The sequence below is a fragment of the Puma concolor genome, chromosome B1, assembly GCF_028749965.1.
Source record: "Puma concolor isolate L17-30 chromosome B1, mPumCon1.1.hap2, whole genome shotgun sequence".
NCBI lineage: Eukaryota > Metazoa > Chordata > Mammalia > Carnivora > Felidae > Puma > Puma concolor.
Window position 1 is genome coordinate 84,461,507 of NC_141670.1, and position 27,869 is coordinate 84,489,375.

The 27,869-nt window shown below is 36.5% G+C and overlaps 1 protein-coding gene and 1 long non-coding RNA gene across 7 annotated transcripts in view; one reads left to right on the plus strand and one right to left on the minus strand.

The window, feature by feature from the left end:
- INPP4B (inositol polyphosphate-4-phosphatase type II B) overlaps positions 1-27,869 on the plus strand; it is a 778,175-nt gene that overhangs the window by 2,903 nt on the left and 747,403 nt on the right. The window lies entirely within an intron of this gene.
- LOC112858681 (uncharacterized) lies at positions 7,634-27,536 on the minus strand. Its single transcript, XR_003223412.2, has 3 exons — positions 27,416-27,536; positions 22,729-22,877; positions 7,634-8,036 (listed from the first exon to the last, which is right to left on the minus strand). It is a non-coding gene; the product is annotated as an uncharacterized LOC112858681 (long non-coding RNA).

The window sequence follows — 27,869 nt, forward strand, 5'->3', positions numbered from 1 at the left end:
ATAGAAATGTGCTATTTTAAATAATCTCAAGTTAAATGTTAATGTTCGGTTGAAAGCTATGTCTGTCTCTTCTATATTCTGTGGTTTAATTTTTCAACATCTCCTAGCTTTCTAAAGCCCTAGGGAATTTTCTTCACAGGCCATTTTGTTACTACTTTTTGTTATGTTGCATTAGAAATCCTTGATTATAGAACTTCTATAATCCTTGATTATAGGATGCACTCATAAATATACATACTTCCATATTTAGGCTTAAGAAATGAGGTTATTAGATAAATGATTTCAGTTTAAACATTTATTTTTAGATAATTCCAAATGATGATGCTACGATTGCATTTTTTGTGTGTGCAAATACACATAGCCTTTGTTTTACAAAACTTAAATGCAGTATGTACTAGAAAACACACTAAGGTATGTGAGAAAATTCTAAGGAGTCTTCAGGGTCTTAGGCACAACTGTCATTTGAATTAAAACTTGTTATTCACTTTATACATTTTCACTACCTTGTAGATTAATAGGAACATAGATCAATAGGAATACTATAAAAATGTTTATGAAGTTTTATAATGATATCACTATAATATATAATATGATATGATATGATATGATATAATATAATATAATATAATATAATATAATATAATATAATATAATATAATATAATATAATTGTATATTAGCTGCAACTGCAGTGGTTTTTCTTATATAAGGCATAGTTGTAACCACTATCTTATTTCCTAGCAGTATCCTTTTATAGATGATATACTGTAAGGCCAGTGGAATATCTAGGAGTTACAATTTTAGACTTTTTATTCCCTTGACTATAAGTTTACTGAACTTATAGTTTACTGAACATTGAGATGTCATGATAGATGTTATACCAACATAGCATGAAGAGTTGGGTTTCAATATAATATGTGTTCTTAAATCATATTTTCCAAACTGAGTTTCTTAAATTGGAATATTTTGAGTAAATCTGTCTTCTGCATTGGGCAGCCATATCAACTGGGTGTCCTGATTTTGTGGTGAAGGCCTCAAAATAGCCCTTAGAGCCTCAGAGTAGCCTTGATAGAACTAAATGAAACAGCTGGCAGTAGTCATTTGGTTAAGCTGATTAAAGGAAATCTTGAGAAGTTTTCTAGATCATGTGGTTTTGATCAAAGATTCCTTTGGGAATTATCTAAATTGGTGATTTCAAGGGGATGGAGGTAACACTTCTCTTAAAGGCAAAATTATTCCTCCCTTCCTCCTTCTCTACTTCGCTTTCTCCCTTCTTTCTTCTTTTCATCCAGTGGTCTATTTTTACCTGTCCTTCTGGGTATTAAAATGAAACAATGCAACAGGCCTAATATTGAAACTACTGAATGATATTCTTAATTGTCAACATTTCCAAGGATGGAAACATTTATAGGATATACAGTCAGCCTTACCACTCATGCTGATTTTGAATTATTGGAGCAAAAACAACATTGAAAAATATCTTCAAAGATCAAAATAAAAAATAGAATTCTTAAAAATTTCCATATATTGTTTTTAATATATCATTTATTTATAAACTTTAAATACTTTAGAAGGAGAACCTGAGATTTTTAAGTTTTTCAAAAGGAGTGTGATTCTTGAAAAGTTAAGTAATAGTGATTTAAAGGAACCCTTTTATTATTTTTCACCATGAAAAACTTAATTGAGGGGCACCTGGGTGCTCAGTCGGTTAAGCATCTGACTCTTGTTTTCGGCCCAGGTCATGGTCTCCTGGTTTGTGTGTCCAAGTCCTGAACCAGGCACTGCACTGACAATGCAGAGTCTGCTTGGGATTCTCTCCCTCCCTCTCTATTTCCCTGCCCCCCCCTTCCCCAAATAGATAAACTTAAAACAAACCTCCATTGCCAGAAATGAGTCTTTCACTTTTCACTTTAGTTCTTAAAATAGGTAGTTATGTGCATTAACTAGACCAAGCTGGGGACTACCGTTGCAGAATACAATGAAGCAAATCAGATGTATTCCCTAACCACAGCAAAGTCACCTAATGCAATCCTTTCCTTAACCTAGTCTTTCAGATGGTTCTCATTTTGTGTGTGTGTGTGTGTGTGTGTGTGTGTGTGTGTGTGTGTGTGTGTGTGTGTGTGTGTGGCTTTATGTTTCTGGCCAAAAGATCAGAGATGACCTCTAGTGATTAGCACAACTAAAACACAAAAATTATTCACCTCTGGGAAAATAAAGTGGAAATGAAAACTAGTGGCATCTGAAATTGAAATTATAACCTGTAGATGAAGCGAGATGATAGCTATGCCCTTAACAAAGCTTGCACATATCGTGATTATTTAGCATCCTATGATGCCTTTTTAAACATCTTAATAGGTCAAACTTGCTAATCACATATTTCACTAAGAACATCAACATGCATCATATTCATGATAGAGTATGTTGCATACGTGATGCACCTTATTAAAAAATAACTTTTAAAAACATTTAAAAAATTTGTCTTCAATAACAAAACCTGTAGCTTTTTATATTTAATAATCTAATCAGATCTTTCTCACCTGAATTTATGAGACAGAGTTGATTTTTATGGTATGTGTAATTTCACTTATTTTAATAGCCTTCTTACATTGAATGAATTATGAAAAATATGTTTTATATCTGTCTTTCTGGATAAATTTGCTTTAAAACAGAGCATTTCCCCTTTCCTGAAGACACCCATTGTGTATTTGGAGTTAAAAAGACATTTAGCACTAGGTGGCAGTGTGCAATGCTTAGTAGCCTTGTATCATTTTAATTGCAATATATTTATTATTAAAGCTTTTCTTTTAAGCAGAATTTATTTATGTTGTGAGTGTGTTAATGAAATTAAAATCAACATGAAGCTAAATCTTTAGCAGTATATTTAGAAGATCTATTGTCTGTGAGACTTTAAAGATTTGATTGTAATATTTAACATACACTGCTTTTTATGTGGGGTCTGCTTATAGGTGGAATTATTAGAAATTAATGGAATTAAATGTGCCAGAATTCTGCTTATGACTAAGAGAAAAGAAAATAAAAAATTAAGTGAACATGATAGGAAAAAAAAAGGCCATTCTAAAATAGCCATCTTATTAACCATTTGTATGGTTTTTTAAAATTATTTTTTTAATGTTTATTTATTTTTGAGAGACAGAGACAGAATGTGAATGGGGTTGGGGCAGTGAGACAGGGAGACACAGAATTTGAAGCAGGCTCCAGGCTCTGAGTTGTCAGCACAGAGCCTGACATGGGACTCGAACCCATGAACCATGAGATCATGGCTTGAGCCAAAGTCGGACACTTAACTGAGCCACCCAGGTGCCCCTGTTTAACCATTTGTATTTTAATCCTAATCCTCTCAGTATACAAGCTGAGCAAAAAAATTTTCTTCTAGGAGGTTGAAGGCTATAACTGTTAATTTTTCTCTATCTCATTGTCTTTGGGACAATGCAAAGGAAAAAAACAAGTGCAGATTGTCTCACTGACGCTTCAGCAGATCCCCTAGTATCCTCTGTAATAGTGATTGCCTGGGCACCACAATGATCAAATTGGGCTAGTTACGTAGCACTACAATTTGTTGGTTGTGAGGATAGCTGAAGTTTATCTACACCATTTGTTGTTGTTGTTGTTGTTAATCTAGATGTATGTATCTCTTTCTTTGGCTAAATGATTAAACTGTGGGTCATGGAAGAGTTAATGAATTTATTCCACCCTCCAGACACCAGAATGGGACCTCTGCATTGTTTAGCAATCCTGGTTGTAACCCTCCTCATGTTCAATTTGGTAAGCGTTTCAGCCGTGTTTACTGGACATAGATTTATGGAAATGGAGACCAAGGAAAAAGTTAATCAATATAAATTGGCATGATTAAGAAATATACTCCTTTAAAAAACTTCTTACTGCATAAAATTTCAAACATAATAAAAACAGAATAGTATGACAAACTCCCATGTACCCTTCTTCCACCTTTAATAACTGTCAAATCATGGCTATTCTTGTGTCATCTGCAATTCTACTCCCTCTTCCCCTCCCTCAAATTTTTGAAAGCAAATCCTAGATATTATATCAAAGGAAATACACTTGTGAAGTAGTTATTTACAAAAGCAGTTATTGTATGAAGAGGAATTTTAAAAATAATTGCTGCAGTTAAAACACTACATATTTTCTTTAAAAAGTCTGAAATCTTGGTGTTAGGTAAATTAAGCACTTGACTTTGTTTCTGAAAAATATGGTGGACTTTATATAATTAGGGAATGAATTTCAATTTAGGTTCTACGTCACATATTTTTTGTGATCACCAGAAGTGTATAGTAATGTTCCTTAAACATGTTAAATTTGTGTACATGTTAGTACATACTCCATAAACCAATCGCTGCATTCGGCTTCTTAGATTAAGACAATGTAGACTGTCTGCATACCTTATAACCACAGTTCTCTTATATAACATTTTACTTCTAAAGAGGCAGACATCGAGCACACTCTTGGTATGCAAGAAGTTAGTTTGCATGAGTCAAGATTTTACCATTCATCTTAAAGGAGCATGACATATAGTAATCTCTAGTTTCTCTGAGGCATAAATTTAAGTCTCTCAGTCCTGTAAACTGGTCTTTCAAGGAATGAGTTTAGTCAGTGGCCCAAAGGTAACATGGCACTTCACTTTCTAAGTCTAATAATTTCCCCTGGTGAGTGTATTTGAGAATTTGGAAAACTGAGAAATTGTTTGGTCCTCCCCTTTGCGAATATCATGGATATTCTAAAATATACCTTTTAGATTTTAAGGAGAGTTAGAGTTTTAAATAAATAAAATTCTTTCAGGTTTCAAAAAATTGATTCAAAAAATTACCACTGTATGTAAATCTTTGTGACATATATCTAAGAAAAAATATAATTCCATTGTAGAGAAAACAAGTAATTTGTATTGAAAGAGTTTATGCCATGCCATCCATGCCATATTCTTCATATGTATAAATTATGTATGAAGAAAAGCCCCTGTATACTTTCCTTAATACTAGATACATGATTTTTGGCTTTTTTTTTTTGAAATTACTATAATGTTTTCTTTCCTGGACTATGTTTTAAGGCTGCTTCCCAATTTATTCATGCTATTCATATTTCCATTTCACATTTTATATTTGGGTAGGAGTGAAGAATGGTACATACTTAGAATGGTGTAATGAGAAATAATTGAGCCAGTTGGCTTCTAGTTGATTTGATTTCTGCGATTCTTTCTTTCCTTTTTTTTTTTCCCACTCATTTTTTCCCTTGATTATAAATGTAATAAATCTCCACTGAAAAAAATTTGGCAAGTAGAGACAAGTCTAAAGAGTCAGAAAAAAATCACCCGAAGACAGTATTGTTAACATTTAATCATATTTCTTTCTAGGATTTTCTATAATTCTTTTACAAAAATTGAGATTAAACTATGTGCAAGGTGTGTGTGTGTGTGTGTGTGTGTGTGTGTGTGTGTGTGTGAAAATGAGTGTTCTGATTTTTTTTTCCACTTAGAATTATGTTGTTCAATTCAGTTTAGAATTTGATTGAGCAATGTGCCAGGTACTATGCTAAACTCTGTTCTGGTTTGCTGCAATGAACAAAAGAAAATCATGTTTCCCATGCTTTTAAATAATTTCTCTATCATTTTTTAATTGCTATTTGGTAGTTAGGCATATGGGTCTTTATCATTTGTTTAATTATTCTCTCAGCTTATTGCCCACCACCCCCTTTTGCTGTTATCACACTGGGATGAATATTTTCTATATGACCTCATTTTCTGATATTCCTTGTCTGTATTTTTCACTGTTTCTAAGGAGTGATTTCTAGAAGTAGTATACTGGATAAAGGATATGAGCTTTTTAAAAACTTCTTATGCATATTGCCAAATGACCTTTCCAGAAAGATTGCACCCATTTCCATTCTCCCTGGAAGTACACAAGTAATACCTCCATCCTCACCAGCACTGATGGATATTATTATTTTTAAAAATTTTGTTATTGGGGAAAGTGAAGATGATCGTTAACACCATCAATATTATCATCATCAATAATAACAATAATAACACTTATTGAGTATCTCCTACAGGCCCTTCATCATGTAATTCCTTTATATTATCTCATTTAATCTTTGTACAACAACTGTAAGAGGAGAACAATATTATCATCCCACTTTAGAGCAGGAAACTTATATTTTGAGAAGTGAAGTGATTTACCCCAGGTCATGCAACTAGAAAGTGGTAGAATTAGGTCTTGGACAATAATTGATTTTACTTTAAATCCAGGCTTTAAAGGACTACATTCTTCTTGTACTATTTGATGAGGTGAGGCTGAACACTTTTGAAATGCTTATTTTCATTTATACTTTATTTTTTAATATTAACTCCTATTTTTAGCCTGTTTGTGTAATGGGGCCCTGGTTTTCTTTTCATCAGTTTTAATGTCCTTTATGAATTAGGGACGCTGTTTCTTTGTCATTTACGTCATCTATACTGTTTTCTTTCTTATTTTCTTTAACATATAAAAGTTGAAAACGTGTCTAGTGAAGTTGAAAGTTGTATTTTCTGCTGTTGCTTATTTTGCCTGGACAATACTTTGTCTCATTCAAATTCACAGATTAATATTTCCCTGGATTGTTCTTTCCTTGAAACAATTTATATCCAGTTCTTTAATGATTTTTTTTCTCGAGTCCACCCAACATCATGACAGTATGTGGTGTGAGATGAGAATTATATTGATTTCCTCCTAAAAATAGTTAAGCATTTTCCAGCAGCCATTTTGGAATAATCCATTCGTCTCCCATTTATTTGTGTTTCTATCACGTATCATATATTATCATATTGTGGGAGTAGACACATATAGACTCCTACAAAGTGGGTTTCTGCTTCTGGTATACTTATTTTATTCTAGTTTTCTGTCAGTTCTTTTATTAATATTGCACAGATTTAAATGTTTTTATTTACTTAATATCTGGTAGGATTGATACCCTCTTCTTGTTTTCTCTGTGTTTATGTGTAGCTTTAAGACATTCTTACCGTTATTTCTTCCAGACCATTTTAGAATAATTTGGTAAAACGGCCCCCCCCCCCAGTTTTGGAATTTTAATTGAAATTTTGTTGAGTATATAAATGAAATTGAGGCGAATTGACAACTTTACAAGATTTAGTCTTCTAAATCTAAATCAGGAACCTGGTGTGCCTCTCAAGCAAAATCTTAATTTGGGGAATTTTTCATGCTATATGTAAGGACTTGTGTTAGACATCAATTATTTTCCTTTTCTGTGTTTCACTCTTCAAACTGACTAAGAATAATACAGGCTGCCCTATGCACAATGGGCTCACATTAGCTTTGCTCATCCATATTCATGTTTGGCCTGATGGCATCTCAGTTGTCCCTGAGAGGGAGGGACCCAGGAGGCCTGAAGTCTTCTCTTCCCCATTACTGGGCTACAACCTTGCTCTAAATATATATTTAGTTTAAATTCTGTTACTTAAATTATCCCAAGAAAATACGTTTAGTATAAATATTTAAAACATCAGTATGAATAATAGTTCAGCTTCTTTAACAGCTCACTAATGAGATGTCATAAAATTGTCCAAAATATGTATTACTTTGTATATCAAACAACATATAAGGCAGAAAACATTTCTCAGTTTGATATTTGGTTTCTAGTTGTCAAATTCAACATAATTACCTCTAAAGTCATCAATTTTGGCCCATTACAATGGGGTGGCAGGGGTGCACACCTAGCCTGAAGCTGTAGCTTATTCATCTGTGTCTAAACTCTAGGTATAGGGCTTTTGAAAATGGAAATCTGGAAGTATTTTCATATACACCGTTTGTTTATGCCTTCCTTAAATGCTACATAGCTGTATACTCCCACTCTCTCCCATTGACCCTGGTATATTAAACAAGTTGCATATTGGGATCATACAGAAGAGAAAGCCTTGCTTTTGTACTAACTTGAGTCCTCCAGGTTTTCTTGAAGGGAGACTTATTTATCTCAGGATGATGGATTCTACTTCAGCTGGTGTTGTGTCTCAGGAAGCTGCAAATAGATGAGTAGGAGAAGTTATTATGTGTATGAGGGAGGGGGGCGCTCCAGGCCCCTTCATCTATACTTCTCTTCTACGTGGTGCAATTGTGCATGTAAGTTATATATGAGCTATAAATATTGGGGTATGGTGAGAACCATGTTCATTTCCCTGCCGAAAACTGCAAGGGCTCCCCCATGGATGGGTCACCAAGCCAGATTTTACTAACATCCACTTTCTATTTCATAAGCTAGATAATTGAGCACAACAACAAATGAAGACAAGAGAAAAGCTTATAATTTGCTTCTGTTAAGATTTTCTAATTTCCATGCTTAGGTTTATACATTTCTTCTTAGTTGAATGTTTGAAGCAACAATGCACTAGTAGTGATGAAAATCCTCTCAAAGCCTCAACAGAATTTTTCTACCACTTGTTGAAATTTCCCTGTCAAAATCTCTTGGGTGATATGATGCTGAGAAGGAGTATGTGAGAGAAAAAATAGACCAGTGTAGACAGTACATGGCAAATAAATTGTAATCTGCTTCTAGCACAGAAACATTAATTATAATAAAAATTATAAAAATTCATTGAAAAATATAGCCTTAGTTCAAGAAGGCACCTTCAAAGATCTTTAGTTTAATTATTTCTGTGCTCCATTTTAGGATGACCAACATTTTGATTTGTTTGGGACTGAGGAGTTTCAGGGCTAAAATCAGGACAGACTGGGACAAATGGAATGGTTGGTCATTGTATCTCTGCAAACATGGCACAAGTATAAGGAAAGTAGTAGGTACAAGCTTTAAGTAATCTATTATACTCAGTAGAAAGAAAAGAAAATTTTTGATGATGAAAGTGTTGCTTCTGTATTCTGTGAATAAAAATCACCTCAGAGATGATATAAAATCTGATTTCAAGTTGTCCTTTGCTGGCAGAAACTTGGTATTTTTTATTTATGCACTTATACCTATTTATTCATAATTTATTCCCTGTATACTTCCAAAAATGATTTGAGATGACTCACAGTAAAACCCATATTAGTTCCATAATAATGTAAAAGCTATATTGTGGAGTTTGACTAAAAGTGGTATGCCTTAACTATTAAATTTGATAATATGAATACCACCCAGTGCAAGACCTGAAGTGCTCTAGGTAGAAAAATGTATTGGGACTATGTAAATCCTATGATTTTTGGATAAAAAGATAGTAATTATTTAAGTAACAATTTGATATTATAAGGTTCTCACCAGAGAGTCTGAGTGAAGTATTGAGGAGAGGCCCAATGTGGAAGAGCTCTGGGTCCATCCAAGTAGGAATGGCAGTTTTCTATCACATGTATGATTTTGATTCTGGTTCCATATATTCTAATTTTAGACACAATTGTGTTGCATTGAAAAGACTGTTGCATTTATTAAAAAGATCTGGTGTAGATCTTTGTTCTTCCAAATCTACACAGTAGTAATTTGGGGAAAGTCATTGTAATCTACCTGAACCTGTTTTCCCATTTGTTAAATACAGATAATAACTATCTAACAGACTTGTAGTGAGAATTAAGTGGCATTACAAAAAAAAAAAATATACTGTGAAAGCATAGTATTAAAATTATTGACAACCATTAATATAATCATTTTTCTGTTATTATGTCCTATATTCAGAATGCTCATTTAAGACTGGATTACGGCTCTAAATGTAACAAGGAAAACTATTTAGATTCATCTTGGATAGGGGTGGGTGGCCAAGTATCTTTAATAGAAAGATATACTCATTCTAATATATCATATCCAAGTTAGTTAAAATTTTTAATTACACATGTAATCAATTGACTCCATAGGTATAATAGATGAAATTGCCTCATTTTTGTGTAGCACCTATCTAGAGTTTCTAGGATAAATGACAAAAATGTAAGTATGTTTTAAAAAGTTTAATTTAACTTGCCTTAGACAAAGAAAGGTAACACATTTAAAAAAAATATTGAGTTTAACTGCCTTCAGACAGGGTGTGTCTATTCAGATGGCCAGTCTTTACTCCTTCCTATTATCATACACTTGACTCACTTCACTTATGTATGTTAATTGCCTGACCCTTTGCTGGCATTTGAACTTATATCTTCTAAACTGGGGGAAAAAACAGATTACATATTTCTCAAGCTCTTCTTTATGTGTGCTATCACATAAAACAAACCTCCACTAAAAAGTAACATATACTTCAATGTTATGTTTTCTGGTAGTGTTTTGGTTTTACTATACTCTATGGCTGCTAATGGCTTAAAACTTGAGTTAAAGCAGAATGATAGACTTGACAGTATTTTGTGAAAACTAAGAACCTAGTACAGATTCTCATCCAAATATGTAGTCATTTTCTCCTGCCAGTTGGAGGAAGGCCAAGGAATTATCTGTGGGGTAGCCAAGAAATGTTTTCAAAAACAATTCAGAGCCCACTCTGATGAGTTTCAAGCCATAATCTCCTTAATCTGTGACCTGCATTAACACCCACTTGCAAAGATGTTAGGAGGATTAAATATAATAAGGAGTGTAGATCACACAGTGTCTGACATGGTAAGTCTTCAAGGTCTTTTATTACTGTGATTAATATTTTTTATTATTATATGAATGAACAAGGAATTGAGATGTTAGAGCTATCTGATACTGTCTAAACTTTTGACAGTAGAATTTTATTTTATTTTATTTTATTTTATTTTATTTTATTTTTTTATTTTTTAATATATGAAATTTATTGTCAAATTGGTTTCCATACAACACCCAGTGCTCATCCCAAAAGGTGCCCTCCTCAATACCCATCACCCACCCTCTCCTCCTTCCCAACCCCCATCAACCCTCAGTTTGTTCTCAGTTTTTAACAGTCTCTTATGCTTTGGCTCTCTCCCACTCTAACCTCTTTTTTTTTTTTTTTCCTTCCCCTCCCCCATGGGTTCCTGTTAAGTTTCTCAGGATCCACATAAGAATGAAACCATATGGTATCTGTCTTTCTCTGTATGGCTTATTTCACTTAGCATCACACTCTCCAGTTCCATCCATGTTGCTACAAAAGGCCATATTTCATTTTTTCTCATTGCCACGTAGTATTCCATTGTGTATATAAACCACAATTTCTTTATCCATTCATCCGTTGATGGACATTTAGGCTCTTTCCATAATTTGGCTATTGTTGAGAGTGCTGCTATGAACATTGGGGTACAAGTGCCCCTATGCATCAGTACTCCTGTGTCCCTTGGATAAATTCCTAGCAGTGCTATTGCTGGGTCATAGGGTAGGTCTATTTTTAATTTTCTGAGGAACCTCCACATTGCTTTCCAGAGCGGCTGCACCAATTTGCATTCCCACCAACAGTGCAAGAGGGTTCCCGTTTCTCTACATCCTCTCCAGCATCTATAGTCTCCTGATTTGTTCATTTTGGCCACTCTGACTGGCGTGAGGTGATACTTGAGTGTGGTTTTGATTTGTATTTTCCTGATAAGGAGTGACGCTGAACATCTTTTCATGTGCCTGTTGGCCATCCGGATGTCTTCTTTAGAGAAGTGTCTATTCATGTTTTCTGCCCATTTCTTCACTGGGTTATTTGTTTTTTGGGTGTGGAGTTTGGTGAGCTCCTTATAGATTTTGGATACTAGCCCTTTGTCCGATATGTCATTTGCAAATATCTTTTCCCATTCCGTTGGTTGCCTTTTAGTTTTGTTGGTTGTTTCCTTTGCTGTGCAGAAGCTTTTTATCTTCATAAGGTCCCAGTAATTCACTTTTGCTTTTAATTCCCTTGCCTTTGGGGATGTGTCGAGTAAGAGATTGCTACGGCTGAGGTCAGAGAGGTCTTTTCCTGCTTTCTCCTCTAAGGTTTTGATGGTTTCCTCCCTCACATTTAGGTCCTTTATCCATTTTTAGTTTATTTTTGTGAATGGTGTGAGAAAGTGGTCTAGTTTCAACCTTCTGCATGTTGCTGTCCAGTTCTCCCAGCACCATTTGTTAAAGAGACTTTGACAGTAGAATTTTAAATGAAAACCCAGTATATAAAGTGGCATAAAAGCAATATTCTATTAATATCAATGAATTATGTAAGTTCACATGTAAAAAAATGCTTGTTGATAAGGTCAATCAATGAAAACAAGGAGGTTCCTTTGCTGAACACAAATACATAAAATCTTGGCATATAGATAATAGTTGTGCAATTAGATCAGCATCATGCAATTTATTTTTTTATTTGTTCATTATTTTTATTTTTAAAATTTTTTTCATGCTTATTTTTGAGAAAGAGAGAGCATGAACAGAAGTGGGGGAGGGGCAGAGAGAGAGGGAGACACAGAATCTGAAGCAGGCTCCAGGCTCTGAGCTGTCAGCACAGAGCCTGACATGGGGCTCGAACTCACACACCGTGAGATCATGACCCGAGCTGAAGTCAGATGCTTAACCAACTGAGCCACCAAGGTGCCCCAATTTGTTCATTCTTTAATATGTTGTGTTTATTTGACCTTTGTTCATTTGGTATTTTTATTTTGTGTCTTGGTTTATATGGCTTTTTTCTCTAGATTGCTAATTTCTAAAAGATGGGGACTGTTTTGACACCAATACCCCATAGAATGCATGGCACATGGTAGGCATAAAAAAATTTTTTTTGATAAATGAATAATTGGCAGAGTGGGGCTTAAGAAAAATATCACTGAGCTTTTAAAGGTGTTAGTGTCTGAAAAGGACAGGAAATGGTATAATAAAATAACTCATTTAAAAATGGTTCTTCCTAGAAGAATTTTGATACATATAACTCTTGCTATACTAGGCAAGAGTCTGGTCTTTGAAAAGTCAGGATGCACATACACGTATGCATGCTCCTTGGTGCACATGGGCTTATGAGAATTGGTGAGGGACAAAGTGAAAGAAATGGGAAAGCAATGAACATTTGTGGAAGGCCTTCCATGTGCTTGGCACTTACCAAGAACATTTACTTGAACATAGTCTACTCTTCTTGAGGATATTTGCTGTGTCAGAGCCTGTTGAAATATGGCCAGTGAAATGTTTATCACACTTCAGCATGTGGACTGTGGAAAACAATTACAAACTATATGTAGAACCATGGAGTCAACTGTTGTCTGTCTTTTTGAGGCTGAGTAATTTGTAGAGTTTTTTTTTAACCACCCCTACTTATCCATGAGAACAAGCGTAAAAAGTTGAGGTAAATTGGAAAAATATCCTCATAGGAACTCCCATACATGCTCTAGTCTGCTGAAAGTAACAATAGCTAGCATTTATTGAACACTATCAGGGCTTTAGTCACATTAGTTCTTTTACTCCCCAGAATTATTTGAGGTAGGCACTGCTGTTACTCCCGTTTTATGGGTAAGAAAATGAAGCACAGAGAAGAAATATAACAAGCTCTAGTTACATCATTAAGTGGTAGATCCAAGATTCTGAGCCAATTCCTCAAGCACCCACCACCTAGGACCCCACTCTTGCAATCTGACTCTTTGAATATCAGTAGCAGAAGTAAGAGGAAGTCTTATATTCTTCTTGCCAGTTCTGTGTTGGAGGTTTTTCACTTGAGCTTCAATTGATAGAGAAGGAAAATGATTTCCCCCCAGAGGGTGGCTTGCAGACATGATGCCAGGGACAAAGTGTACTCTCCCCGTTGTGGTCATGAAGGGTGAAGGAAATTTTTAACCCAGGAGGAAGACTGGCTAAAATCAATGTAGGCATCTTCAGGATACTTCCCTTTGTCATTTGTTTCTTCTTTAAGTTGGGAAAATGGTTATTTAGTTCTGGTTGGATCAATCTGTTGAATATAAATATATGTAATATCTGGAGACTCTATGATGGTTATGAGCATAAAATTGCCCAGCAATTGGAAACCTTTAATCATGCACTTTGAACATTCTAGTGAAAAGTTTTCTGTGGCCTGAAAAATATCATAGGTGGAAGGAAACATCTGCTGTGTTTTTCATGAGAGCTGTGGAATCCAATGTGCTTCATTTACAAGGTCATTTTACATGCATTGGGCACACTTAAAAATTTTCCTTGCCACTGAATTTTCTACTCAGAATATTCCACATAAGTAGAAATAAATGTTAGCCTCTGTAAAGTCCACTGGTTAAAGCCATCTATAGAAGCTGATAGCTACATGTAGAGAAACCACTGTATAGGATGGATTGTTTTTCCCTCCTGCTTGGAAGGTATATCTTGAGCACAAAATATATTTTATTTTTGGGAAAGATTTGTTTACACTGTATGGTGCCAATGTTGCTAAGGTTTATTTGTGGCACAGCTACTTACAGTACAGATACTGGTGGGACTTTATCTACATTGTAAGCACGATATATTTGAAGAAAATGAGTGTACCTCATTGGGTGTTGGGTGACAACTCTTCATTAAGATAAGCATGCATTAAGTATCATTCTACAAAGAATTTTCTTTTTTTTAAATTTTTAATGTTTATTTATTCTTGAGAGAGACAGAGTATGAGTGGGGGAGGGGCAGAGAGAGAGGGAGACACAGAATCTGAAGCAGGCTCCAAGCTCTAAGCTGTCAGCACAGAACCTGATGCAGGGCTTGAACTCACAAACCATGAGATCTTGACCTGAGTGAAAGTCAGATGCTTAAGTGACTGAGCCACCCAGGTGCCCCAAGAATTTTCTATTTCTTAACAGAAGACATTGTTGCAAGCTAACGTTGTGTGACCACTACAGATTTCTTTGCTGACCTCTATGGGGAGGTTCATTTGCAGATCATCCAACATAGATATTAATCTTGGGAAGAGGAAAAAGTGCTTTTAGAAAAACACTAGAGGAATTGGTGTTTTCTGCACAATCATAATTCATTGAAAGCACAAAGGGATTTGTATGAACCATGTTCTTTAAATTAATGGGTAGTGAGAAGTCTTTCTTCACCCTTGTGAATCCTTGTAGAAGACATTTGCAGAGAAATTGCTGGAGCTGCTCCCCCGTGGGGAGATTAATGTTTTAATATGCAAAAACAGAAAACTCACATTTCCTTTGCTCAACAGCACTCTGAGCTGCAGTCTTACTGCTTTATTTTCCCTTTATAGCTCATCTCCCTAAAAACTTTTGTAGAGTCAAATAGAGCCACTAAGGTGAAGCCATATCCTTGGTTGAGACTTGAGGACTCTTTCTACATGGAACCACCAAGCAATTTGTGACCTAAATCTGGTGGAATAAATATTTATGTGTAGGCATTGAGATTTTTCTGCTCATCCATTTGAATTTTACACTTGAGTTATCAGCATCAAAGTTAGGCAGTGGAAAATGATGTTAGGGGAGGATGTACTCTTAAGCTCTCTTACCATTGATTTCTAGTAAAGTAGAAGCCATTACAAACTTTATTTTTAATAACCCTCTACCAATCTCCTCCACTTATTCATCTTCTCATCATCCTCTCTTCCTTCCTGGCTGGCTAAACTAAAACTCCACACCTCTGCACACAATGTATTTCCTCCTGAAATCTCAGAGATTTCTACATGGTATTCATTCCTTACTTCTCTGCTTCCTTCCAATGAGCAGTGAACATATGCAAGATTTTCACATTTTAAAAAGAATAAAATACTCTCTCTACTGCATAGTTCGCACCATTGACTCTCAGTTTTCTTCCACAGGACAGCCAAGTACCTTGGAAGGTATGTTCACCATTTCCTATACTTTCACATTTCACTGAAGTATGACTTCTACCCTTCCAGCTCCAATGAAACCTCATTTGTCAGGGTCACTAAGAGACTTTGTATTACATTCCACAGGTAGCTCTCTGTCTTTATCTCACTTGACCACTTGGTAGTATCAGATCATGTTAACTATTTCTTTAAAAAATTCTTCCTTTGGGGAAACCTGGGTGGCTCAGTTGGTTAAGCATCTGACTCTTGATTTCAGCTCAAGTCATGATCTCACGGGTTTGTGAGTTTGAGCCCCTCGTGGGGCTCCATGCTAACAGTGCAAAGCCTGCTGAGGATTCTTTCTCTCCCTTTCACTGCCCCCTCCTCCGCTTGAGCACAGGTATGTGCTTATGAGTGCACTCGTGTGTGTGTTCACACTCTCAAAATAAATAAACTTCAAAAATTTCTTCTTTTTTTCTTGACATTGATTCTCTTTTTTAAATTTTTGAATGTCAAATATTTATTAAATATGTAATGTATATTATAAGAAAAAATTGAACATGCTTGTATCCCTCCCTCCCACTATATTCCTCTTTTTGATTGGAATTTCACTAAATTCTTAGATCAATTTGGGTAAATTTGACCTCTTAGAATGCTGATTATAATTTTGTATCCATGAACCTAATGGATCTCTCTCTTTTTTAGTGTCTTTCAATACAATTTACACATTTGCTTTATAAAACTTGTTGACAGAATCTGTTCATTTTATTCTTAGGTGCCTCATGTTTATTGCAGTTATTTAAAATGGTATTTTTTTAAAAAAAGCCATTACATTTTCAAACTATTGTTAATGGTTTGTAGAAATTGATCTCATAATCAGTCACTTTACCGAGCTCTCTTAACAATTATTTTTCTATAGCTCTGTTGTTTTCTAAGTATATTTATTGTAATGGGTCTACTGCTAGTAGACGCCCCTGGTTTCTGTTTATGTTAAGCTGCCTTTATTTGTGGCTTGCTATTGAATAATAGTGTTATACAATTCCAAGTTTACAGTTTTTCTCTCAACACTAAGATATTGTTCTACAGTTTCCTGGCTTCTATTGCTCATATTAAGAATTTGCTGTCAGTCTAATTGCCATATCTTTGTAGTGATCTCTCTTTCTGGTTAGAATAAAGAGGAATCACAAGGAAGTGTGCAGAAACTCAGGAATAACAGCGATAGAGCTATCAGAGAGGGAAAGGTTGCTGGGAACTGGAAGAAAGAAAGGTTGTGTAGAGCAGGAGCAGTTAGCTTCTGTCAAGAGGCACAGCCAGCCCTAGGAACCTCACAGAGGAGCCAAGGTTATTAACACCTGGAATCATTCCCCTTCCTTCCTCTGATCTGCTTGTGCTCATTGCTGGTCAAACCCAGTCAGAAGGCAGGAATCATGTTATACATTCATACAATGATACAGGTCAGGTAAATATAGGGGGAGAGAACGTGTTGGAAAAGGGTGGAGAGAGGGAATCTAGAAGGTTCAACACAAGATACAGCCCATTCTATTTAGTTTCCTTTTCTCTTAACATTTGTTTTTATCATTTTCTCTCATTCTTGTTTATTTCTCAAATTTAAATCCCATTTTTTATTTTCTTAGGCATGTCATGTATAATTATTTCTTTTAGGTCTGATGTCTTAAGTCTTGAGGTTCTATAATTTTTCACGTTTCTGCTGACTCTTGCCATGATGCCTTGTTTTCTCGAGTTTATGTTCATTTTTAAATGTGAGCACATTTTGGCTAAAGTTAACCTGTGCGATTCTTAAGGGACAGAAGAAGATTTGCATTTATTTCTGCAAGATACCATGGCTCTCCACAACCTTCTATATAGGAGCAGTATCATTTAAACCTCAGATTCTTGTGAAGGAATAGCTATATGTACAAGTGTTCAGAAAAGGCTATCATTTTATATTTTTCTGCTCAGAGGGATGATGAAGGCAGACAGGTTTCCTCATCTATTCCTTTTGTTAATGAATGGAAGTTTTCCAGCCTACCTTATGCAAACAACACTTTACTTTTGATATTGCAGATCTGTGTGGGGTTCAGGGTCATCCTCCCGCAGGACAAAGGAACAAGGTTTTAACACCTATTCTGCTATACCAGGACCTTGGATTCCCTGAGTTCCGGTTTCCTGTATTAGCATTTGTCGTAGCCTTTCTTGATTTTTTATTCATGTTAATATGCCACTGAGGGATTTTCTTTAATGTTCTTGCGTACCCAGCATTGTATGTTATTGCAATATATCTGAAATCTTTTTGTCTTGCCTTTGTCATCCTTCTCAATGTCATTTCCCTGGCTATCCTTTAAACTTGAGGTGCTTCAGAGTTCTTCTGTCCAGTTCTCTGTTCCTGTGTCATTTTACATTTATAAATTAATTATTAATTTAATTCACCATTGATGTAATAATCTCTTTGTGGCAGGGATTGTGTTGATGTTTTTCACCAATATCTCCCTAGTGCTTAGCATAATCTCTAGCACCTAGTAAATGTCCAGTTAATATTTGTTTGAAAAAATGAGTGAACGGAGGAGCCCTTAATGTGTCTCAAAGGAGGATGATTAGTTTGTTGTACTCCAGATGAGTGGTTGGAAGAGTCACAGTACTACAATGGATAAATACTTTCATTTAGCTTCAGTTTCTTGAGGTTTGCAATTATCTTCAGGAAATATAAGTTTGCCTCTGGATTTGCCTCTCCTTCATGCTGCAGACAATGTTGAATATTTTTACGCCTCCCTTAAAAATACATATGTTGGTAATACATGTAGACATGTAGAATTCTAAACAGCTTCGGTTGGTAATGGATTTTTCTGTCTGCTGAGGGGGATCTTATTGCATGTTTCCTGGTGAATAGTAACAAATTATCGTTGGCCTTTTCTTCCCAATTATTGTAAGGACCTACTAGTTTGTGTGTGACTTTATTAAATTGGATGAGTGGGCTTGAAGACTTAGCTTCAAGTAGAGCAGATAAAAGGAAATTAATTTTTGCTAATATTCAGAGCATGCAACAGCCAGATGGATATACCGGAAAGCACTTTAAGTGCACAGGGGTAGAGGGCTTGGGTAAAATCTGTCTTGATCAATATTGCACAGCTCTTATGCTAACCACTTGGAACTGGCTCCTGCATCTAAGAATTCTTCTGCAGGAGCAGTATGGGGAACAAGCTACAGAAGTATAGACGCAAACCAAAGACTGACCCTCAACATAAAGGATTTCTGGCTTTTCCAGACAGAGAGGTGACTGACCTTGAAAGCAAGTGACTATTAGAAGCAGTAAGGTGAGAACTGATTTGTGTTCTACGGTGAGCCTTGAAAACAATGGTGGGGAAGATGACTTTGGGAGCAATAGATACTACAAAAAGGCACCAATAGACTTGTGGACAAAGAGATGCTGCTGCAGATTTCAGTAGCTGCAAGGGAAAAGCTATTTCAACAATAGTGACAAGCTTTCAAGAGCTTTTAAAGATGAAAATGGCCATTGTGCTTTATTTTGGCTATTTTAGAGAGCTTGCTGGGTTATTCATTTTTCCTGTGTATCAGAAGCTGGAGAGTTGAGTTTGTGAAGACCATAGTGGAGAGAGCTCCTGTCAAAGTGAATGGAAACACAGCCTTAGCTGGCGGTGAGCTTCCACAGAGAAACAACAGCTGAAAAGAACATTATTATAGATGAGGGCACTGCAACCAAAATATCGGAGAGAAGCAGACTTGTGCAGGAGGGCGGGTATTGTGCAATTTCAAGAGATGAGGAGGAAAGGTTTTCTGTTTCTTGTGCTTGTTTGTGTTTGATTTTAAGAAAACAGTGTAGCATTTGGAGGATGAAAATGGGGACAGGGCAGTGCCTATACTAGAACTTGGGGATTTGGGGACAGCAGGGAATATCTCCTGAGCAAAACTAAAGGACAGCAACCTCTCAGGTAAAATGCTGGAACTGGGGCACCTGGGTGACTCAATGGATTAAATATCTGACTTCCGCTCAGGTCATGATCTTGGGATCTATGCGTTCAAGCCCCACCTCGGGCTCTGTGCTGACAGCTCAGAGCCTGCAACTTGCTTCAGATTCTGTTTCCGTCTTTCTGTGCCTGTCCCCTGTTTTCTCTTTCATTCTCTCTCTCTCAAACATAAATAAACATTAAAAAAGAAATGCTGAAACTAATGCTATTAGTTCTTCTGTGGCATTGTCCTGAACATTCAAATCAAGAACTTGCTTTATGAAATTTAGGGGTGTGTTAGCCTCATTCCCCTGTGCAGCCAAATAAATTTACAAACTTAACCAACAAAAGCTTAGGGAAAGGATTTACTATCCTCAAGTTTGGGCTGTTAGATCTGGAAAAAGGAAAATGTGGTAATTATTCCTCATGGATATGTATATTTCACAGATAAATTTGTTACCTTTCTCTCAAAGTACTTGCATTGAAATGACATGTGAGCCTCTCAGTGGAAAAATAGGCAACACAATCAACAAGAAGTTAAATATCTTGCAGAGGGCACATAAACAATGGAACATGTGAAAATGGGCTTTTATTTTCTACTACTGTAAACATAAGAAGATGGACAAAGGAGTCACTGAAATCCTTCTAGCATCAGTGTTATATGGCTCTAAGAATCTGCAGTTTGCATTTCATTTCCTACTTCTTCTTCACTGTACCCTATGGTATAGCCAAACAAGACTACTTGATTTTTCTCAAACACACTCCGTTTGTTTCCATTTTCTCCTTTCAGAGTGCTCTACTTTCTCAATTCTGTCTCTTAAAATTCTGCTCAGACTTTAAGGTCCAATTCAGGTCCTATGACACTCTTCCATGAAGCTGTCCCCAAGTTCCCTAGCTGAAAGTGATCTTCGGGTGCTGTGTTCCAAAGCATTTGTGGTTCTAACACTTTTCACATGCTTCTTTGTATCGTGCTTATTTGTTTACATGCCTGCTGTTAATATCTCTACTAGATTATAGATTTCTTGAGGTCAGGGATTCTATTGTTAGGTTCCCAATAGCATTGTGCTTTGCATATACGAGGCACTTTGTATTCATACATTGAATTGAAAATTGAATTTAAAAAAACACAATTTGCTGGTAGAGTAAAGCCAGTTAGATAAAGTTACAATATAATTTTAAGCTTATATAATACATTTAGTGAAAATAATCAAACTTTATGATCTAGGGTCTAAAACAGGTGAATGGGAACTTTTTTGGCATCTCTATTAGCAGATAATGAGATGTTAGATTATCAATACTCCTATTGAAGTAATCTAGTAACTACATCCCCTCTTGAAAAAGCACACTTACTGGAAAAGTTTGACATAAATTAGCTTATCAAATGACTTTTAGAAAAAGTCCTCAGCACTTTGTCAAGAAATTTTATTTCCAAATCCAAAAGCAATGATTTCCATTTTGAACTATTTCTAATTTATATCATTAAAGTTAAGGTGTGTGTGTATGTGTGTATATATATATATATATATACACACACATATATATATATAACATTTAATTAATTCTAAATTTCAAATCAATCATTTACTTAATTGAATGGGTTTAACACTTAAGTAACTATTCTTTGTGTGTTTTTTAAAAGTTTATTTATTTTATTATTTTGAGAGAGAAAGCATGAGCATGCACACAAGTGGGGGAGGGGCAGAGAGAAAGAGAGAGAGAGAGAGAATCCCAAACAGGCTCCGCATTGTCAGTGCAGAGACTGATGCAGGGCTCGAACTCAAAAACCAGGGATAGAACTCACAAACTTTGACATCATGACCTGAGCCGAAGTCGTAAGCTTAACTGACTGAACCGCCCAGGAACCCCACTAGTCTTTGTGTTTTAAAGCCAAGAGGGTTTAGAGGAAGGAAAGGGTTTAGGAAAAGAGCCCAGAGGACTGACAGCTCCTGCACGTGTAGCCTTTGCTTTCTCACTGGAGCTTTCAGAGCAGGGGACCAGCTCTTATCCTGAGGTGCAATCATTCCAGTGGGAACAACCAAAAGCCCACTGAGTCTTTTGTGAATTAGTCTTTTGTGAATTAGTGTTGAAGGTAGAGGTCATTTGAGAGAGAAAATACTTAGTGATTTATATGATCTGTAAACAATAAAGCACCTTAATAGGTATCTTCAGCATTTAAAATTATTGAGAGTGAGAGAAATTCAATCTATGCCTTGCAATTCTGCATATTAAACTTGTGTCATTATCTCTACTCCAGTGGATCGTTTTGGGTGTGGATAGATAAATTATACCCTTGTAGTATTTTACATCTTAATTATTTTTTATTCAAATTAGAAGAAATGCTACATTTTCATAAGAGGTATAGTTACTGAAAGAAAGAAACAAAGAGGCAGTACCATGACAATATTGTGCTAGCACAAAAAGTTTCTTGTCTCTCAGTAGTTAAGAAAAATATTTTGTGAAGCTGTGAGCTTTCAGCAGCTTTTGAATGAAAGAGTACTTGAGAACTTTGTAGTGAAAATGTGGTGGTCATTAGTTCCATTCACCAAACACTCTGGCTCTCTGCCCTGTGAACTATCACAGGATTGTAATTCCTGGTCCTGTGTGTTTTTTTCTAAGTTTTTATTTAAATTGCAATTAGTTAACATACACTGTAATTTTAGTTTCAGATGTACAGTACAGTGATTCAGCAATTCCATACATCACCCAGTGCTCATCACAAATGCACTTCTTTATCTCCATCACCTATTTCATCCATCCCCCCACCCACCTCCCCTCTGGTAACCATCAGTTTGTTCTCTATAGTTAAGAGGTTGTTTCTTGGTTTGCCTCCCTCTCTGTTTCTTTTTTTCTCTTTGCTTGTTTTATTTCTTAAATTCCACATATGAGTGACATCATATGCTATTTGTCTTTCTCGGACTGACCTATTTCACTTAGCATAAGACTCTCTAGCTCCATCCATGTCATTGCAAATGCATGATTTCATTCTTTTTTATGGCTGAGTAATAGTCTGTTGTGTATACATACATATGTATATATATCACATCTTTTTTTTATCCATTTATCAGTCAGTCTGGCCCTGTGTGTTTCGGTGGTCAAATGGCTAGTTCTGACCAGTGACTTGTGAGTGAAAGTTAAATTTGTGTCACATCTGTACCTGAGCAGTGCAGCACACTTCAGATCTTTCTTTTTCCCTTTGCTCTGGCCACTGACATCTTTTTGGATGGTGGCTGCTCCATAAACCCAAATCCAGTATTAGGAGATGCAGAGCAGGTCACCAACATATGTCGCGAATGAGAAAGAAACCTTGGTAAGAAGACAGGAAGATTTAGGAGTTGGTTGTTAATATAGCATAACCTTGCATATTTTGACTGAAACAAAAGGAATTCCGAACAGTAGAACCAGGTTAGAAGATTGCAGAAAAAGGACGGGATGTCCCGCTCCACTGGTATTACTGAAGGGACCCAAGTCAGGTATATCATGTCCTTGAAAGCAGTATAACCTAATAGTTCAGGGCTTCTGGGTCCTTCAAGACAAAGAGTCTAAGCCACTATATATCCCTCTCCGTAAAATGGGAGTGATTATCTTAGGACTTACCTCCTGAAGTAGTGATGACTCACTAAGATAATGCACTCAAAGTGCCTCACACAGTGCCACGTAATAGACACACAGCAAGCTTTAGTTTTTATTGTTTTTCCATTACTGAAAATGTAATGAATTGTAGCAGTTGTAAGGAGTCTTGCATTCTTTCTGTCAAACTTCATCAGTTGAGGAAATCAGTTTTACAGTTGTTCTGCTTTTGCCTTGTCTCCAGCAGCAGGGACTCACTACTTTCTGAGGTGGACAGAAGTTTTTCCACATATGGCAACAAAGCCTGTTTTCCCAAAATTTCTGCGTTTGGTTCTTGTCTTGGCTTATATGGACACTCGGAGCAAAATCTAATCTTCCTTCCACAGAATATGCTAGTTCCTTTAGTCAGTCTTTTGGTGGTAAGTTTTCAGATGCCTTTGCTTCTTCAAATGCACTTTGATGTTTCAGTGACCCATTTATGCTGTGTGTGTCCAGACCTAAGCTTACTGCTGTCGAACTAGTGACACCTGTGTCCCTGCCAATTGACTTAGCACTTAGTGAGTGCTCCATACCTTCCAGGCTGTGTCCTCTTTACAATATTATGAGCTAATTTTTATTGTTATCTCTATATTATAATTAAGAAACTGAGAAAAGTAAAAATGTATCATTCTACCTGTTTTTATTTTTTTTTAAATTTTTTTTTCAACGTTTTTTATTTATTTTTGGGACAGAGAGAGACAGAGCATGAACGGGGGAGGGGCAGAGAGAGAGGGAGACACAGAATCGGAAACAGGCTCCAGGCTCTGAGCCATCAGCCCAGAGCCCGACGCGGGGCTCGAACTCACAGACCGCGAGATCGTGACCTGGCTGAAGTCGGACACTTAACCGACTGCGCCACCCAGGCGCCCCATCTACCTGTTTTTAAATAAGATTGTTGAATATATCGGAAAATATTTGCATATAGAATTAGAAGTGGAAATTCACAGATTAACAATGTAAAATTAAAATATGCTAAATAGGAGTACATAGCTGATGGCAATTTGAAAAAAATATAACATTGTTTTATTATTATAATATTAGATAAACTGTCAATATAATGTAGGAGATGTATATTTTTATCAGGTTTATTATTAACTTCTTGGATTATTCTAGGCAAGGAAGAAAGAACATTGTCACCCAAAAAAGGTATAGCCACCCTGCGGTATCATTTTAATTAAGGCGGTGTGTATTCCTAACATAATGTGTGAAAACAGAACACTGACTGAAATATAAATCTAACTGTTCTATGAGAAAGTAGTCTATAAATCAAATATATATAAATGCACTCAAGAGAATTTAGGCCCAAGAGAATGTAATAAATACTATATCTTCATTGAAGTTTTTTATAATGTTATTACTAAAAATGTAAACTAAAAATAAAAAAGCAATTGGCCAACTTCTCAAGAGGCATTTAAATTCCTAAGCGAAATAACTGACCAGACAGAAGCAAGCCTGCATATTATGAAGATAATTCACATTTTGCTAATAAAATGCAGGAGACAGATTAAATTCTTAACCGACTATAGCCAATATAAAGTTATAATGGAAACCATGAGATAGTCCTCTTAAAATCCATCAAATACACAAGAACAACTTAAGACAATAAACAATTTAAATGAGAATAAAGGACTCTGAGTTGGCTAAACAATTTCCTTAAATTTCAGAGTCAACTTTGCTACATTAAAAAATTAAAGGGGCGCCTGGGTGGCGCAGTCGGTTAAGCGTCCGACTTCAGCCAGGTCACGATCTCGCGGTCCGTGAGTTCGAGCCCCGCGTCGGGCTCTGGGCTGATGGCTCGGAGCCTGGAGCCTGTTTCCGATTCTGTGTCTCCCTCTCTCTCTGCCCCTACCCCGTTCATGCTCTGTCTCTCTCTGTCCCAAAAATAAATAAACGTTGAAAAAAAAAATTAAAAACAAATACACAAATAAAAGCAAACCAACTAACTATACATGCAGAAAAGGAACAAAAGAAAAAAACAGGACAGTACATTGCAAACGTTCCTTTCAATGGAGCATGCTCATTTTCTTCCCCAGTACTGCCACAGCATGGATGGACAGTGAACTTGTCAACTGAGAGAAAAAGTTCTTCCTTTGCATAGAATATCTCTGTAGCTCTGTGAACTTAGAATCTGTTAAATTCAAGTGGATTTAAAATGAGATAAGATTGGGGCACTTGGGTGGTTCAGTCAGTTAAACACCCGACTCTTGATTTTGGCTCAGGTCATGACCTTGCGGTTCCTGGGATCAAGCCTTCCACTGGGCCCTGTGCTGAAAGCACTAAGCCTGCTTGGGAGTTTCTCTCTCTCTCTCTCTCTCTCTCTCTCTCTGCCCCTTCCCTGCTCACATGTGCTTTCTATCAAAATGAATAAATAAACATTAAAAAAAATAAAATGAGGTAGGATTTATTTCAATTTAATCTAATTTAAGGCATTCTAATTTTGGATTTTAAGTCAACAGCCTAACCTGGATATACACTGTTTTATTCTGGGTTTTCTGAACCAAACAAAGCCTGAGACAGGGATTCAGGTGCCATGCCTTATTGAGGGGATGTTCTTCAGGAAGAGGCTGCAGGACAAGAGGTGATGCAGGCTAGGGAAGGGAGAAGAGCTGAGCAAGGATGTGGTTTCAGGTAAATTCTAGCCTTGGCTACACGTGGATTTGCTGTGGCGATGAAAGGAGGGGAAGTGGAGGCATATATCACAGCATAAACGACAGCACACCTTGTCACCCAAGGATGTCAGCCAGTCAGTGTGTGTGTGTGTGTGTGTGTGTGTGTGTGTGTGTGTGTGGTTGGGTTGGGTTGGGTTGGGTTGGGATGGGATGGGATGGGATGGGATGGGATGGGGAGGAGGCATGTGGTAATTCCCTGGTGAGGTGGCTCCTGTCTACACTGGCATTGGCCTGGTAAAGGGGGATCTGGACAAGGTATCAACACAGATTCTGCTATATGTACATTTGAATTTTATTTTCACCAACTTTAAGGCCTTTAGAAATAACTTTTCTATATAATTTGCTGAAAGGAGGAGAATGAAGGTAGAATATGTGGCCTACACTTTATACTAGGTGTTTCACCCAGATTGGCACATAGGTGTAGGTTTATATGAAGTAGGTAAGAGTCTTCATTTAGAAATCAGGTTTCATAATTTTCTAAGACTCACTTTGAATTTTCTAGTTGCCATTTTAAGACTTCCCACTTTGTGTGCTTAGTTTTTTTTCCCTGTTGCTTGGAGAGTGACTCAAATGCTAACTAGATCCTATGTTCTGCTGTTAGTAAGGTACAGGCTTTACAAGATGGTTTGAAAGAAGTGGATCAAACACACCTCAGTACATTTTCCCCAGGCCATGTGATAAGACAGGAGGGCCCTGGATGCAGTCCTTTAGGCCACGGGGTATTTGAAAATGAAGTTGTTTATTCACACTGCTAACTCTTTACTTTCATCAGCTTATCTTTCTTCCTCAATTCTTGACCTGAAACATTTGAGTCCAGGAAGGCTGGGAACATGAAGGTCTGTGTCACTCTTCCTTCTGAAGTAAATACCACAAGGTAATCCCAGCACACAGTGTGGAACTGAGAGACATTCATTCCTCAACAAAGATTACTGAGCCTATGAGAACCAGGTGTTCTTCGAGGTTCTGGGTGTGTGTCAATAAACCAAAACTGACCAAGTCTCTGTCCTCATGCCATTCACGTGCTAGTGGGCCAAAAACTCATGTAAGCAAATATAATGTATCAGTAGGAGAGATACAGTATGGATAAAAATAAAACAGGACAAAGAGTTAAGGAATGTTGGCTGGTTGCTATTTTATTTAGACTGGTGAGGGGGAAGGAGCTCTTGGATACAGGAACAGTTGAGAGTGACCAACAAAGCCATGGGGTGAAGGGAAGAAAAGAGGTCCAAGTATCAGGTACAGGACTTACAAGTATGGAAAGGTATCGTGCTGAGAGAATAATGTGTGGAGAGGCATCCTACTGAGAAGATAATGTGGCTGTTAGGATGGGATGGAGGCCTGGAGACACCTAGGAGCTCACCTAGCAACAAAATCTTTTGGTTGCTAATTTTATAATGATTTTTATTTTTATATTGTCAATGCCATTTTTACAATGAAGACTTTGAAGCGTTCAAATGACTTCATTCAGATTTTGGTTCCTACAGAAATTCTAATTCTACTGAAATATAGATAAAGACACACACACATATCAAAGTTATATATATAAAATACAATATTTAAAATTACCTTCATGCTTTTGTAGAAAACCCAGCCCTGGAGTGGCCTCTGATAACGAAAATCCATGGAAATTTTGTTTTAGTAAGAATGTCAAAAATGGAATCAAAAGATTGCTTCATGTTGGTTTTTGAGAAAGCAGCTGTTGCTCAATGAAGGAATGATGGCCTTTCAAATTTGGGTTCTGTCAGGGAGGGAATGAGATGTCAGCAAGGGAAGGGGATTAGAATGACTCAGGGCTTCCGTGTAATTTAAGGTGCTTCCCTCACACCTTTCCATGGAATGCCAGGAGGAGCTTGTTTCTTAGGGTCTTCTCAATCTTTAGCATTACTAAAGTTCCATTTTCTTGCTATTTTTGACTACTTGATTTTTCTCCCCTCTTCTGTTGCTTGCTTATTATTTGAGTGCTCTTTCTCACTTTTTTCCTCTCTCCTCCCTTTCTGGAAAGCTGGCTGTTTATTTTTCT